Source organism: Camelus dromedarius, chromosome 4 (assembly GCF_036321535.1).
Source record: "Camelus dromedarius isolate mCamDro1 chromosome 4, mCamDro1.pat, whole genome shotgun sequence".
In the NCBI taxonomy this organism is placed as follows: Eukaryota; Metazoa; Chordata; class Mammalia; order Artiodactyla; family Camelidae; genus Camelus; species Camelus dromedarius.
The window spans coordinates 87,236,899-87,249,844 of NC_087439.1; the positions used below are offsets into that span (position 1 = coordinate 87,236,899).

At 38.0% G+C, this 12,946-nt stretch overlaps 1 non-coding gene across 1 annotated transcript; it reads right to left on the minus strand.

Moving 5' to 3' along the window:
* Window positions 1-1,999: 1,999 nt before the first annotated feature.
* On the minus strand, window positions 2,000-2,089 carry LOC116153177 (small nucleolar RNA SNORD91 family). Its single transcript, XR_004136971.1, has one exon. It is a non-coding gene; the product is annotated as a small nucleolar RNA SNORD91 family (small nucleolar RNA).
* Window positions 2,090-12,946: the final 10,857 nt, after the last annotated feature.

Here is a 12,946-nt window from a genome sequence, read left to right on the forward strand (position 1 = left end):
TACAGCAACAGGAATGAGGCTGTTGATCCCAACACTTAGCTTTAAGCAGGTCTGAACCATCAACAAATAAGAAGAGCTACATAAATTCCAGCTCTCCTGGGAAGCCACTCAGCATCTATTTACGCTTGTTTGTTGTAGTTATCCTCATCTAAATTTTTTATTGTTTTTTTTCTTTACCACTACCAACGCACACATACTCACTAAAAATCCTCAAGATCCTGTTTGCTCTCTGTTCCAGATCTGCCTGCTTCCTGACAGAATCTGAGCATCCTGCTTTTGGATCCGTCAACTCTTCCTGTCTCTGGCCAGCACAGGTACGACATTTATCCCAGCACAGTCATCAGTGGGCTCAAACTCTGGCACCTACCCACATAGTCTTTGTCACTGGATTCCAGCCCTTAAATGTGAAGGCTCACACAGAGGCCAGGGCACCTATGTTGTGCAGCAGTTCATAAAGAAATCAGAAACACAAAGAGGAGACATGGAATATGATGGTGAAAATACATGGTAGACGGTGGGCTGATCACAGGCAGAGATCAGTAGATGAAAGGGGTAAGATCAATGAATCAGCATATTATTGTTTCCAGGAGAAGTTAAGATGTGACTCAGCAGCCCTAAATCTAGGGCCATAGGAACAGAACCAAAGCAGTGGGTGGTCAAGTGGGTGGAAGAGACAGGGCATCAAAAATACCACAGTAGAAGAAAGTCCTATTAAATAAAAAGCCCTGAGAATACAATTCTTTCAAGGGAAAATTAAAATAAAGGAGAAAGAAAAAGAATGAACAGAGATGAGTGTGTGAACTACCATTAGACAAAAGACTAGAGCTCACTGAGCAGTTAATAGTTTCAGGTTTCACTTAGTACTTGTTATATAATTCTCCCACTAACAGGGCCTCTCCCCAGAGAGAAGGTCACCCATTATGTCTTAATTTAATCAGTGTGGCCAAAAGAATGAATACATTATCTCCATCTGTATGTTTGCAAGTCTTCTGCTCCCAGTCAGCCAGAGCCATCTTCTAAAAACACAGTTCTGATTATGACCTTTTTCTATTTCAAACCTCCCATCATTCACTCCTGCTAAAATAAGTTCATACCCCTCTTCCTGGAATTCCAAGTTCTCTGGTATCTGGCCTACAACCCTTTCCAACATTTATTTTCTCTCCTAATTCTGCTTTCCACATGTTCTACTCTAGCCAAGTTGAACTGCCAATCATTCCTGGTGCCTACACTTCTGCAGGGCCCTCAGCCTTCACAGCTGCTCCCTGCAATTTCCTCTTTAGTCTCAGGCATCACTCATGAGATGTTTCAAATGCCACTTCTGCCATGAAGAAAAGTTCACATAGTTCCTGGCTTCCCCTAATTCCCACAAAATTTCTTATGAATTTTCTGTCTTCTACCCTGTATGAATTATATGTGTCTGCCAGATGGACGGATGGCTGGGTACATTCATACAACCTAAGATATTTCTACTACTATTGTCAATGAGAGGTAGAGAGTGTCCAAGATACGTGAAAGCATTAGCAGTGCCTCTGAAGTCCCTGGCATCTGTATTTGAAGCCATTTTCCATTCGTTTTCTAGTGGTGACCTTGAGTAAGTTTCACCTAACCTCTTTTAACTTATTTTATCTTATCTGCTAAAAAAAAGTGGAGGAAGAGGAAAAGGAAAGTGAAGAAAAAAGAAAAAAAAAGGATGAAAGGTAATAATAACAGGATTTGCGTAGTTCTTGGAAAAATATATTCAGTTAACATTAGTTATTAACAATATCAATATTATCACTAGCATTAATATAATTATGAAAGGTAAACCCTTTCGGGTTGAGTTTTACACACTTCATGATGCAAGGTACTATACAAGATACTCAGACAGCATATACAAGGTACTCAACCTCATCTTGGATGAATGGGGGTTTATCTATTTTGTTTCAGTAAGTCAATAGGACAAAAGTATGCTTGGAATTAAAGGACTTTTGGGTAACATAACAAAAATGGAACTTGAAAATGAAAGAGGCAATGTTTTTACACAGTGGTTGCATCACTGGGATGCTTCAGACAGATTCAGACATTTTGAATAGAAACATCATTGGCTGAAAGGGCCGTTCTTAAAACAAGGATGCAAAAAATAAGGTGGTGGAGTGGAGAGTGAAGGGTGGTGGCAAAAAGGGAATAATTCTAGAAAAACTATGCACAGTGCAATATCTGTAAAATAGAGAAACTGATAAATGAAAGCAGGTGTTCGTAATACTTGGTTCATGAAGAGGCCTCAGGGGCCCGTGAACCTCCTGAAATTGAACGTAGTACTTGTAAATGAGGAGGAAGACCTACCTGCATCAGATTCTCGAAAGGCTTTATGACTCAAAGAAGGAACGCCTTTTCAAGAGTGAGCATGTCGGAAACGTCAGTTAGAGATCACACAGAATAAGATAATGAAATTCTGCTTAATGTAGGGGTGTTGTTGTTTGGAATGTTTGACACCAGCTGTAAGTGCCCGCTAATAGGAAGCTCCCAAACAGAAAACGAAGGGAATTGTGTCCTAAGGATGAAAAACATCTGCCTTTTATCTCCCTTCTGGGAGAGCACAAATCATTAATTTGGGAGTGTGGAAAGTTGTCAGGAAATGAATTAGCTACAAGGGTGAAATTCACTGGAAGCAGAGGAAAAAGGAAAAAAAAATGAGAAAGAACACAAATGAAATAATGTCACGTATGGGACAAGCTAACATGCAGTTGATAGAGAATAGAAATTAGCGCTTAAAGATGTTAAAAATTTTATGTAAAAACAGACAAAAGGCAAATAAGCATCTTATTGGGGTAAAATAAAGCACTGACTCTTGAAAGCACCATATAGTACATTATGTTAAAGCATTACTTATAGTTCCCTTCTTTTACATGTTGCAGTGTGTTTCACTGGAAGGATCTGGGAATAAATGTAGTCATTTTAAATAACTGACATCATCTTAACTGCTCTTTCACATCAATCACTATTTACTGAAACAAAAAAAAAATATATATATAAATCCATCGAAACTAATTTGTGTCGATCCCTTAGAATGCTTTAGAATATTGGAAACTCAAAGCCACTCTGGGCTTGCACTGTATTAGTGATATTGACTTATGCCACGTATTTCCCAAGAAATAAACGTATCTCAGGAACCAGCTGAAAGAAAATAGAACCTTATTATTGATCTCAATAGTTAACAATTGTATACTAGCTCTCTGTATGCAGGCAGAAGAAAAGATATAATTTTCAACGTTTCAGCCATTCTCACCTTTCAAATATAATGTCCCACTTAAAGTAATCCAAGAATACATAAACGTATAGGATCCAAATTTAATCTCAGTTTTCACAATTTAGAGTCTGAATCAAAGAGATTTACTTAAACCACATGAAAAATTATTCTGTTATCTTTTTTGAAACACTAATTATATTGCTATATGTTAAGATCTGAGTTGCAATTAATCGCAACTCTTAAATGTGTAGAAGATGAGAAATATGGTTTATATAGATTGAGAGCCTATAAAATCAAGTGTTTCTACAAATATGTACTTTTGAATGATACAAAGATGCACAAACTTTATCTTTACTGTAAAAGGCAAAGTCAATTATAAAATATTGGTATAAATCCAAAATCCTAGGGACTTCTTTGTTAATGTAGTATTGGATTCTTGAAATCAAGAGCCAAGTCCATTGGGAAATATTGCTCCCAAAACGTTTCACTTCTGGAAAGTCAACTTGTACCAGGAATAATAGTTCCAACCGAATAGAAGCAGTCAAATACTGAGCCCAGAACCAACTACATAATTTGCAGGGCCTGGTGCAAAATAAGAATGCTAAGCTCCTTGTTCAAAAATTATTAAGAATTTTAAGTTGGTGCCAGCAGAGGATTAGTAAGCCCAGCGCGGGGCCCGATGTGACCAGGTAGGTTGCATGACCATGAGGTGGGTCCTGCCACAGACCATCTTCATAAACCTAGTCAGAGTCTCGAGAATCAGACACTATGATTCTTTTTATGGTACCTTAGGCACGAAACGGAAAATTCAAATTCCATTATAAAAGAACTCGAGTGCTACATTGTTAAAATATTTAATAATTGAGTTATAATCTTTTTTGTGGGTGTGCTATAGAAGAATCAGGTATCCACATACATATCTTTAGTTGGCCTAAAAGTGAAAATGAAGACCTTATGGGAACGTTCATGAGTTCTTGAGCATGAGTTCTGCAGCAAGTGTAACCTTTTCCAACTAGAGACAGCAGTTGCCTAGGGAGATGCCAGGTCAATCAGTGATAAAGGCAGTCCTTAGAAGAGAGGGCTCTGTAGAAATAAGTCTTAAAAAGCTTTTGATTCCAATATTACATACAATAGAAACATCTTGGACCCGAATTTCCTATGGTAAACTCCAGGAGAAATTTTAAACCAGACAAAGATTTAGGGAAAATTTAAAAAAACATAAAATTGCTTGTCCTTTTATTGAGATTCCACATATAAGTGATATCATATGGTATTTTTCTTTCTCTTTCTGGCTTATTTTGCTTAGGATGACTGTCTCCAGGTCCATCCATGTTGCTGCAAATGGCATTATTTTATTATTTTTTTATGGCTGAGTAGAATTCCATTGTATAAATATACCACAACTTCTTTATCCAGTCATCTATCGATGGACATTAGATTGCTTCCATGTCTCAGCTATTGTAAATAGTGCTGCTATGAACATTGGGCTGTATATGTCTCTTTGAATTAAAGTTCTCTCTGTTGGGATTGTTGGATCATATGGTAAGTCTATTTTTAGTCTTTTGAGGAATCTCCATACTGTTTTCCATAACAGCTGCAGCAAACTACATTTCCATCAACAGTGTAGGAGGGCTCCCTTTTCTACACACCTTTCCAGCATTTATCGTTTGTGGATTTCTGAATGGTGGCCATTCTGATTGGAACTTATTTCCAAAACAGAAACAACTCTCAAACATAGAGAACAAACTTGTGGTTACCAGGGGGCAGGGGGGTGGGAGAGGATAAATTGGGAGTTAGAGATTTGCAGATACTAACTGATATATATGGAATAAATAAACAACAAGTTCATACTGTATAGCACAGGGGACTATATTTGATATCTTGTAGTAACTTATGGTGAAAAGGAATTTGAAAATGAGTATATGTATGTTCATGTATGACTGAAGCAATATGCTGTACCCCAGAAATTGACACAACATTGTAAACTGACTATACTTCAATAAAAAAAAAAAAAATATATATATATATATATATATATAAAAAGAAATAGTCAAATCTGACCATGAAGAGTTAATAAAAAGTCATTGTCTTCCCTGGCATTTGAATCCTTTTTTCACCAGGTGTTAATTTTCAATAGACAAGCGACCTCATTTCAGACTAAAATTTCATAGACATATATTCATGGACACACATGCATACACATGCACATATATTAATGTATGTGGCCATAACCAAGACAGTTACCATGTGTTGAGCTGTACATTTATTGGAAGGTGAAAATTCTAGTTATAAATAAAATTTTGGAGCTTCACGTCTGCAATCACAAAAATAAATATAAAAATGACAAAAATCCCCTCGAATTAGAATGCATTCAAATAATCCCTGTAATTTTTTAAAGTTAAGCCATGAGCCTCTTACATCTGAATAACCAACTCCTGTTGTACAGAATTATCTAACATGGATTTGGCTGATTTCAACGTTTACTACCTGGACACATCCTCATTTCTTCCATATTTTAGAAATCAGAGTTTATTAAAGGAAAGTCTAAGATAGCTGCAGGGATTTCTTCTTTTAGTCACAGCCTATATTTTCCTGATTTACAGTCTAGATTTGATTTAAGAAATGTTCATATTTATATGAAGATAAGTAATGACAACTTACATTTATCCACCACTTACCACACAAGGAGCTGTACTAAATATTCTCTATGCATGATACCTTTTAATTGCTAAAATATTTCTAAGATGGTACTGGTAAGATCTCTACAAATAAGGAAACTGAGGTCTTCAGAAGGATTACTGAACCTGCCCAAAAATCCCATGGCTAATATATAATTTAAGAATCAAATCTGGCTGTAATAGAGACCTAAAAACACAGACTTAAGCAAATGAGAGAGTTTACAGTTTTCTCCTGTAGCATGAAGTCTAGAAGTAAGTGCTTACGGCTCAGGAACATCTCTGAGGTCTCTGTGATCCTTTTGGTTGTTAAATCATTGTTGCAAGGTGGTGGCCCCAGCTTGTGACAAGTTAGGACTAGTCCAGGCTGGAAGAAAGGCAGAGTGAAGTGCCAATAGCTAAGTGGGCTCCTCTCTCAAGAGGTTTTCTCCGAAACCCTGGTCAACAAGTGCCACTTAGAGTTCATTGCCCACCCTGTATGCAAATAGATCAAAGAAATGCAGTTACAATTTTTTTTTCCTAAACTGAGCTTATTGCTGCCACCATCAGAATCAGATTTATTAGCAAGAAAGCAGAGCAATGGCTATGAGATAGGAAACCTTCAGTCCATAGTCCATCGAGCTGCTTGGTGCCCTTTTCTCTCTGCATCTTCCTACCTAGGAGGGAGGTTCAGCCCCGAGTGCTAAGGAAGCTACCATCTTCTTTCTTCACATCTATTCTCTCCTCCATTGGGATAAGGAAAAAAATAAATCGTATTTGCATATATTGCCCGTGGATGCTCCTAAGGAAAAACTATTCCTCCTTTCTCTTCTTATATTTTTCTGCCCTCGAGTGGAACAAGCTCATGAAACTGGATGTTAACTGGAATGTTTTCATCAACAAAAAGGAAGTGATAAGACAGGCATCCTTGTAAGTCATTCAAAGCAGACGGCTGAGAAACAGTGAGAATATCAAATGCTCAGAGTATCACCCATATCAGATATCTAAGATAACCATGATTGTGATGGTCAAAAGAGTTTTGCTTTTTTTAAGGAAAGTCTTGGGAAGTTAGTGGAGTGCTGTGGTTTATTCTCCATCCAAGCTCTTTCCCCCTCATTACAAGACATAAGCTTCAAGGCAGCCATTCAGAGAGTTTGAGATGATTCCAGATCTTAGGAAATATACTGTGGACATTTACCCGATAAAAACTTAAGGACTGTAAAGGCCAGAATCTGTAGCTATTAACTGAAAACAACAGGACAAGAAAAGAGAGCCCAGGCTGGCTTGGCGTTAGCTACAGTTCTACACTAATGCTTTCCTGTTGTCTGGAAGTTATTCCTCCAGCCCCAGACAAGGGGCGTGAAGGCACAGATAAACTGGAGGCTCCTCCCCCAAACTTTCATAGTTCGTCCCCTTAATGGAAACACAGAGTGTGGGGAATAAGTCTGTCCCCCAGCATCAGTGTTTGAAGTTTTCGGAAGAGGAAACTAGAGCTACAGTATTAAGAGCATGGACTCTGAGCTGGGATGCTTGAGTTTGAATCCTGACTCTCTGACCTCCTGGCAGAGCACAGTGCCCGTGATGGCTCTTCTTTAACACGGGGCCAATCAAATCTTTCTCACAGGCTTGTTGTACAAATTACATCAGTTAAGAAATATAAAGGAGTTAGTACCTAGAAGATACTAAGTGTCCGATACAAGTTAATCACAATGGAACTATTTTATTCAAATACTAAGCCATACTTCTCTGTACATACATATTTCAGCTTCGCATCGTCTTTAAAACACTTTGTCAATGCCAGCAAACCATCACATTTTCATTATTTTAGGTTATCTAAAACATCATCATCTGGCTTCTTTTACTGAATTTTCACCCAAGCAGAAGGAAAGAAATCAGTTTGACAGAGACAGTATGCTATAGCTTGTGGGTACAGGTTTTCCAGGTGTTTTGTTTTTGCTATTGTGCTTATCAAGGTTTGAATTTGCAGATCTCTGTCTGGGTGATGAACTGCGAGTAAAACTGAAAATTAAAACCATATAAAACAATGCAAATTTTGAAGTTGGATAACAGTATCCAAATTGTCTTTTTACACATTTTATCTAACTGCTCATAGAGCCTTAAATAATTTTCCCACCGGGACAGAACTTTCCCCCAGAGTTTATGTTTAATCATCAACTGTGGATACATCAGGTGGTCCATGCAAGTGTGTGGTGAAATCAGCAACTTCATTTGCTTTGAGAGGAAAAATCATCAAGACGACATTTAAGGGCTTGTTGTGCCTGAGTCTGGACTGGGAAAGCTTGGACACCCTGTGGCACTCTTAAACTGCTGTTTATTAGGGTTCTTGGTGTTTGTGAGAGGTAGCTTTCCAAGATCACACACCTCTCCAACCTCACTCATGTGCACAACGTGCATGTGCGTGTACACATACACAGGAAAACACAAACACACACATTCATACACACTGACAACCAACTGCATTAATGAAGTGAAAACAGACTGGTGTTTTTCAAAAGGATGGTTTTTATTGGATTTCAAATAGGAAAAGAACGCCAAGTCCATTAGAGAAGCTGAACTTCAAACCCATGGAGATCATGAATCAACGACTTCCAAAAGCCAGCAGCAAGATGAAGGCTACACAGTGGAGATGTTAAGAGCAGGGACTCAGGGAACAGCATGGCTGGGTTCAAGCCCTACTTTCATCACTTACCAGCCTGTGTGAGTTCGTGAATGTTAACCTCTCTGTACAAAATACTGTACAGTCTGGCCACTCAAGATGGCAGCTCTCTTGCTCTCTGTACATCTATCTCCTGCTTGATCGGCCCCTGTTTGACTCATGCAACTATCCGATCCTCTTAATCATAGGGCTTAATCAGTAACTGCCTGTGTGTTTTCCCCCCTGCCCCAGCCACTGGTTTCCCTGGTAACCGGTCAGCCAACCTGACAATGACTCCCTCTATAAATGGTGGCCTCCTTTTCTTCCAGGTGGCAAATGTTGCTGCCGTGTCCTGCCTGCAGTCTGCTGTACATGGTGGGGTGTCACTCTAGGACCTTTTGCTTCAGACTTGTAAGGTGCGCTATCCAAGAAAGCATTGCTGTCTCTGTCACTGTTTTGGGCTTTCTTTGGTCTTGCAGCTGGGCTATTACAAGGATTGCAGGACTGCAGAGCACAGCCCAACAAGTTTGCTCATCTGGAAGATGGAGACACTAATAGGACCTACATTTGTATAATGGGGATAATAATATAATCTAGCTCAGAGAACTGCTCACCTTCAAAAGAGTGAAAATAGTAGTACCTGCCTCATAGGGTTGCCATGAAGACTAAAACAGCTAATATATATAAAACAATTAGGAGACTGGTGTATAGTGAGCATTAAGGAAGACATTCATTCTGATTGCTTTTATTATCAAAGAATCCAAGATGAGATGGGCACAGGAGCAGTTCAGACATAAACACAGCAGGACTAGAGAAACCAGGTAATTGACATGGTAACAGAGGAGCAAAGGGGACTTTGGAGTCACCTTTCTGGACCATTGAGTGCCTGGCATGTATGGGTCAGGCTGACACAAAGTGCCATCAGCAAGGTGGACAGAGTAATTTTGTTTTGTTTTTCTGGAAGTCCAAAGCATAGCTCCTGGGGTGATTTGGCCTGCAATTTATACAGTGCTGAACCACATGACTTAAGGTTAGCAGGGCTGAATGCCTTCGGTTAAGTCTGTCTCAATATAAAGACCTATTTGTTTGCTCCAAGAATCAAGTTTTCTTTTAAAGTGAGCCCTTTGAATTCCCACAGACCCAAGCGATTTGTGCACGACGGTTATATTCAGGATTAATAGTTCAGTTCTGCCCTCCATGGCAAAACTCTATGATACAAACTATATCTTCAACATCTCTGAGTTTCTTTACTGGTTATATGTCTCATAGGTGTTGATCTTACACAGACATACCCACACAAACATAAAAGGGTAGCCCAACTTTTTACCAATAATAAAGCCATAGCTATTGGCTACTCATTAAATTGTAAAAACGTAGATCCGCATTAATGCTAGGACAGGATTTGTTTTCAACTGAGGGCAATTCCATTGATTCTCAAGGACATTTTTATGAGAAGGCAGGAGATTTCCTCTTACGGTATTATGTTTACATTTCTGCAATTTTAGTAGTTCCAGATATTCAGCTTTTGGCTAATCCATTCCACATGACAATTAATGAGAGGTAGACGTTGAAGGATCATATCATCAACGTTTAAAATATCTGTTTTAAATATTTAGAACTAACTTGGAAATCCATTTGAAGTACCTCTGGAGTGTCATATGCTCTAGCCTTACGTATAGTGACTTTTAAAAATGGCAGTGATTAAACACACACATGACATTTTGCAAGTGTTCTAAGAAAAATGCTTTGTAAAGAAGTCATTTATATAAAAGGTGCTTTTCTTCTTGTCAAATGTTTGAAAGTGGATTATTACTGGCATAAATAGGGGGCAAGGGACAGAGAAAGAACTATTTTTTTTTTTTTGCCTTAGTCACGATCAACTAACTAGTAGGGTTTTTTACTTAGTACATATTAGGTAAACTTATCATTATTTCTTTTTGATTACAGATGGAAAGACAAACCAGGTGAGGGAATAACCCCGAGCTCTGTATCGTATTTATCATCCTCACTGGTGAATATAATGAGTGTAGAGGTGTAAAATTCCAGCTGAGAAAAACTCGCGGTTTAAAGAGAGTGCTGACATAGAGACTACAATTAAACAAAAAATATGATCGCTGAAACTTAAAGACTTTTTATTTAAAAAAAAAGCAAACTAGACATAAAATTACATCATCATCTAGGCAGTTCAGTTTCCACTAATTCAAATAACGTATATATTTTAAAATATAATTTGATTAACAGCCACAGCAATCTAAGTGATCAAGTACAGAAATAAAGACAATGATAACTCAACAGGAAATGAATATATTTTTACACGCTCATTTTTCACTACATGGTGATTAGGGATTTATTGTAAACATACGCATTCATTAATTTAGGCTAGTTAGTGGCTTTCTGTGTAGTATGAGAGTTTCTATGTCCCTGATGGATTTACAGCATAGATACATTGAATAAAAATCTGAAAATTTTAAAACTCTGTCAGAGAAAATGTTTCCGCTTGAGATACCCTGACACTTCACTATTATTAAAACATTTAAATGATTCTGATTGACAAAAATTCATGCCAATAGAATCTTAGGGGAAGTAATTAGTTTATTTATTTATTAAAAACATTTTCTTAATAGAGGTACTGGGACTTGAACCCAGGACCTCGTGCAGGTAAGCATGCACTCTACCACTGAGCTATACGCTCCCCACTTAGAATCTTCTTTATGAAATTGCTACTTTATAGTAATTTAAGAAATAAAATAATTATTGTTAGCAAGAAAATTACATGATTTAAAAGGCTTTGTGAGAGAATGCAAACAGCAAATCTGGGCAGGAAACCCGAACAAGACCAGTGCAAGACCAGGCTGAGTTGCTAAGTGCGAACAACACTAAAAACAAATACCTCACGTACGTCCGGTTTCTGGTCTAGCCTCTAAAACTGGAGAGACAAGTGGCACAACTTAACATGGGCAGAAACCCGGGAGCAGAAGCCTTGGTGGGAGCCAGTCCTGGGGTGGGGAAACCTGAGCTGTAACTGACAGACTTCTGGAAGCTCCTCGTGGACGAGTCTGAGAGTTGAAAATTTCACAGAGGCCCCGTCTTTCAGGGACCCATGCTTTTGTGGGTTTCACTTGTAGGAATCCTACCAGGTTCTCACAGCAGAGATCAGAGAAAAATCCCCTTTTACTGCCAGCAGCAGTAACGGAAAGAGGACATTTTGAAAAATGCCCAGAGCACTCTGTTCCTCTTAAAAGGGGCCTTTCCTCGAGAAGAACTATTTAACCAGAGCCTAACCAACCTGGAGAAGTAGAAAGGACAGGACTCCAGCCCCCTCACCTAAGGAAAGATGGAGAAAGGAGATTAAAAAGCACCTGTGAAGCAATGGTCCAGGGGCAGCCTGGCCCGTAAAAGACAGACCTAATCATAGGACTAGCGGCTGGTTCCTCTCAACACACACCTTACCACCCTGTCACTAACGGCCTGTGTATCACAGATCTCAACAAGGAAACAGCCCAATTCAAAAATAGGCAAATGATCTGAACAGACACCTCGCAAAAGACATTCTACAGATAGCAAAATAAGCCTGTGAAAAGATGCTCAGCATCAGATGTCATCAGGGAATTGCAGATTAAAACATTGAGATCCCACCGCACACCTGTTAGAATGGCCAAAATCCAAAATATTCACAGTGTTCGTGTTAGGAGGAGTGAGGATGTGAGAAGTCTACTTTCTGCTTGATTTTGCTATAAGCGTACAACTGCTCATAAAAAAGTCTATTTATTTCAATAAAGTAATAAATAAATTATCTAATAGATACTGGTAGAAATGTGGAGAAAGAAAAAAAAAAGCCATAGCTATCCTAGAATCAAAAAAAAAAATACATGCACATAAATGTAGATAGAAAGATGACAGATGTAGGTATAAACAGAAGCTTGATCATCCTATTTTCCTGTTTTAAAAAAATTTAGTTTTTTTAAATTAATAATACTGGAAACTTTGCTTTTCCTTATTCAATTTGAGTTAGAGTATTTTTAATAATAATAATACTGGAAACTGTTTTTCCTTATTCAATTTAAGTTTGAATATTTTTAATCTACGTTTGTTTTTTTTTAAACAAATCTGTCTATTAGGGTCTTCTAATGCTTACTGATAAGAACTAACTGATTCATTTCTCTTGTTTTTGAATCATCTGGGCTAGATTTCATATTTTATGATTTATATATAGTCTGTCTCTATTTGAAACACCTTCTACTACTATAATTTCTGAAGCCAGGATAATGTGTTCAGTTTATTCCTCTTAATTCTTTTAATAATGTAATTGTTTGTGGCTTAGGCTTTTCTCATTAGTAACGTCTGACAATGAGAAATATAGTAAAATAGGATGTGGTTTTAAAAGGTGCTAATTGAGCTATAAATGACGGC